Here is a 4489-nt window from a genome sequence, read left to right as displayed (position 1 = left end):
AGAGTGATAAAGAGCCTCTGAGAGTGTCAGAGAATGTCAGAGTGTGATAGAGAGTGACAGAGAGTGTCAGAGAGTGATAGAGAGTGTCAGAGAGTGATAGAGAGTGACAGAGAGTGTCTGAGAGTGTCAGAGAGTGTCAGATTGTGTCAGAGAGTGATAGAGAGTGATAGAGAGTGTCAGAGAGTGTCATAGAGTGATAGAGAATGATAGAGAGCCTCTGAGAGTGTCAGAGAGTGTCAGAGAGAGATAGAGAGTGTCAGAGAGTGATAGAGAGAGACAGAGAGTGTCAGAGAGTGTCAGAGAGGGATTGAGAATGATAGAGAGCCTCTGAGAGTGTCAGAGAGTGTCAGAGAGTGATAGAGAGTGTCAGAGAGTGATAGAGAGAGACAGAGAGTGTCAGAGAGTGTCAGAGAGGGATAGAGAGTGATAGAGAGCGTCAGAGAGTGTCAGAGAGTGATATAGAGTGATAGAGAGTGTCAGAGTCTGTCACAGAGTGTCTGAGTGTGACAGAGAGCGTCTGAGAGTTTCAGTGAGTGTCAGAGAGTGATAGAGAGTGTCAGAGAGTGTCAGAGAGTGATATAGATGTCTGAGAATGTCCGAGAGTGACAGAGAGTGTCAGAGAGTGATAGAGAGTTTCTGAGAGTGACAGAGAGTGAGAGAGAGATTCTGAGAGTGTCAGAGAGTGATAGAGAGTGATATAGAGTGTCTGAGAGTGTCAGAGAGTGTCAGAGAGTGTCATAGAGTGATAGAGAGTGTCAGAGTCTGTCACAGAGTGTCTGAGTGTGTCAGAGAGTGTCAGAGAGTGTCAGAGAGTGATAGAGAGGGATAGAGAGCGTCAGAGAGTGATATAGAGTGATAGAGAGTGTCTGAGAGTGACAGAGAGCGTCTGAGAGTGTCAGTGAGTGTCAGAGAGTGATAGAGAGTGTCAGAGAGTGATAGAGAGTATCAGAGAGTGATAGAGTGTCAGAGAGTAATAGAGAGTGACAGAGAGTGTCTGAGAGTGTCAGAGAGTGGCAGCGTGTGTCAGAGAGTGATATAGAGTGATAGAGAGTGTCAGAGAGTGTCCTAGAGTGATAGAGAGTGTCAGAGTGTGTCAGAGAGTGATAGAGTGTTATTGAGTGTGTCAGAGAGTGTCTTAGAGCGACAGAGAGTGTCAGAGAGAGACAGAGAGTGTCAGAGAGTGATAGAGAGTGTCTGAGAGTGAGAGAGAGTGTCTGAGAGTGTCAGTGAGTGTCAGAGAGTGATAGAGAGTGTATGAGAGTGTCAGTGTGTGATAGAGAGTGATAAAGAGCCTCTGAGAGTGTCAGAGAATGTCAGAGTGTGATAGAGAGTGACAGAGAGTGTCAGAGAGTGATAGAGAGTGTCAGAGAGTGATAGAGAGTGACAGAGAGTGTCTGAGACTGTCAGAGTGTGTCAGAGTGTGTCAGAGAGTGACAGAGAGTGATAGACAGTGTCAGAGAGTGTCATAGAGTGATAGAGAGAGTCAGAGTGCGTCAGAGAGTGATAGAGAGTGATTGAGTGTGTCTGAGAGTGTCAGAGAGCGATAGAGAGTGTCAGAGAGTGACAGAGAGTGTCGGAGAGTGATGGAGAGTGTCTGAAAGTGTCTGAGAGTGTCTGAGAGTGACAGAGAGTGAAAGAGAGTGTCAGAGAGTGATAGTGAGTGACAGAGAGTGTCTGGGAGTGTCAGTGAGTGTCAGAGAGTGATAGAGAGTGTCAGAGAGTGTAAGAGAGTGATAGAGAGTGTCAGAGAGTGATAGAGAGTGATAGAGAGCGTCAGAGAGTGTCATAGAGTGATAGAGAGTGTCAGAGTGTGTCACAGAGTGTCAGAGTGTGTCAGAGAGTGATGTAGAGTGTCAGAGAGTGATAGAGAGTGTCAGAGAGTGATAGATAGTGTCTGAGAATGTCAGAGAGTGATAGAGAGTGTCAGAGAGTGATAGAGAGTTTCTGAGACTGACAGAGAGTGAGAGAGAGATTCTGAGAGTGTCAGAGAGTGTCAGAGAGTGATAGAGAGTGATAGAGAGTGATAGAGATTGTCTGAGAGTGTCAGAGAGTGTCAGAGAGTGATAGAGAGTGTCAGAGAGTGTCAGAGAGTGTCAGACAGTGTCAGAGAGTGATAGGGAGTGTCTGAGAATGTCAGAGAGTGATAGAGAGTGTCAGAGAGTGATAGAGAGAGTCTGAGAGTTTCAGAGAGTGACAGAGAGATTCTGAGAGTGTCAGAGAGTGTCAGAGAGTGATAGAGAGTGATAGAGAGTGTCTGAGAGTGTCTGAGAGTGTCAGAGAGTGTCTGAGAGTGTCAGAGAGTGTCAGAGTGTGTCAGAGAGTGACAGATCGCGAAGAGAGTGTCAGAGAGTGATAGAGAGTGTCAGAGAGTGATAGAGAGTGTCTGAGAGTGACAGAAAGTGTCTGAGAGTGACAGCGAGTGTCTGAGAGTTTCAGTGAGTGTCAGAGAGTGATAGAGAGTGATAGAGTGTGACAGAGAGAGATAGAGAGTTTCAGAGTGTGTCATTGCGTGTTAGAGAGTGTCAGACAGTGTCAGAGTGTGATAGAGAGTGTCAGATAGTGATAGAGAGTGTAAGAGAGTGATAGAGAGTGATAGAGAGTGTCAGAGAGTGATAGAGTGTCAGAGAGTGATAGAGAGTGACAGAGAGTGTCATAGAGTGACAGAGAGAGTCAGAGTGTGTCAGAGAGTGATAGAGAGTGATCGAGAGTGACAGAGAGTGATAGAGAGTTTCAGAGTGTGTCATTGCGTGTTAGAGAGTGTCAGACAGTGTCAGAGTGTGATAGAGAGTGTCAGATAGTGACAGAGAGTGTAAGAGAGTGATAGAGAGTGTCTGACAGTGTCAGTGAGTGTCAGAGAGTGATAGAGAGTGATAGAGAGTGATAGAGAGTATCAGAGTGTGTCATTGAGTGATAGAGAGTGTCAGACAGCGTCAGAGTGTTATAGAGAGTGTCAGAGAGTGTAAGAGAGTGATAGAGTGTGATAGAGAGTGTCAGAGAGTGATAGAGTGTCAGAGAGTGATAGAGAGTGACAGAGAGTGTCTTAGAGTTTCAGAGAGTGTCAGAGTGTGTCAGAGAGTGATAGAGAGTGATAGAGAGTGTCAGAGAGTGTCATAGTGTGATAGAGAGTGTCAGAGTGTATCAGAGAGTGATAGAGAGTGATTGAGTGTGTCAGAGAGTGTCAGAGAGCGATAGAGAGTGTCAGAGAGAGATCGAGAGTGTCAGAGAGTGATAGAGAGCGTCTGAGAGTGTCTGAGAGTGACAGAGAGTGAAAGAGAGTGTCTGAGTGTGTCAGTGAGTGTCAGAGAGTGATAGAAAGTGTCTGAGAGTGTCAGTGAGTGATAGAGAGTGATAGAGAGCCTCTGAGAGTGTCAGAGAGTGTTAGAGAGAGTCAGAGAGTGATAGAGAGTGACAGAGAGTGTCAGAGAGTGATAGAGAGTGTCAGAGAGTGATAGAGAGTGACAGAGAGTGTCTTAGAGTTTCAGAGAGTGTCAGAGTGTGTCAGAGAGTGACAGAGAGTGATAGAGAGTTTCAGAGAGTGTCATAGAGTGACAGAGAGAGTCAGAGTGTGTTAGAGAGCGACAGAGAGTCTCAGAGAGTGATATAGACTGTCTGAGAGTGTCTGAGAGTGACAGAGAGTGAAAGAGAGTGTCAGAGAGTGATAGTGAGTGACAGAGAGTGTCTGACAGTGTCAGTGAGTGTCAGAGAGTGATAGAGAGTGTCAGAGATTGTAAGAGAGTGAAAGAGAGTGTCAGAGAGTGATAGAGAGTGATAGAGAGCGTCAGAGAGTGTCATAGAGTGATAGAGAGTGTCAGAGTGGCTCACAGAGTGTCAGAGTGTGTCAGAGAGTGATAGAGAGTGTCTGAGAGTGACAGAGAGAGTCTGAGAGTGTCAGTGAGTGTCTGAGAGTGACAGAGAGCATCAGAGAGTGACAGTGAGTGTCAGAGAGTGATAGAGAGTGTCTGGGATTGTCAGTGAGTGATAGAGAGTGATAGAGAGCCTCTGAGAGTGTCAGAGAGTGTCAGAGAGTGATAGAGAGTGTCAGAGAGTGATAGATAGTGACAGAGAGTGTCAGAGTGTGTCAGAGAGGGATAGAGAGTGATAGAGAGCGTCAGAGAGTGTCAGAGTGTGATATAGAGTGATAGAGAGTGTCTGAGAGTGACAGAGAGCGTCTGAGATTGTCAGTGAGTGTCAGAGAATGATAGAGAGTGTCAGAGAGTGTCAGAGTGTTATAGAGAGTGTCAGAGAGTGTAAGAGAGTGATAGAGTGTGATAGAGAGTGTCAGAGAGTGATAGAGTGTCAGAGAGTGATAGAGAGTGACAGAGAGTGTCTTAGAGTTTCAGAGAGTGTCAGAGTGTGTCAGAGAGTGATAGAGAGTGATAGAGAGTGTCAGAGAGTGTCATAGAGTGATAGAGAGTGACAGAGTGTATCAGAGAGTGATAGAGAGTGATTGAGTGTGTCAGAGAGTGTCAGAGAGCGATAGAGAGTGTCA

Source organism: Heterodontus francisci, unplaced genomic scaffold, assembly GCF_036365525.1.
Source record: "Heterodontus francisci isolate sHetFra1 unplaced genomic scaffold, sHetFra1.hap1 HAP1_SCAFFOLD_292, whole genome shotgun sequence".
Taxonomy (NCBI): Eukaryota; Metazoa; Chordata; class Chondrichthyes; order Heterodontiformes; family Heterodontidae; genus Heterodontus; species Heterodontus francisci.
The sequence above is the reverse complement of the archived record's forward strand: the minus strand, read 5'-3'. Positions refer to the sequence as shown.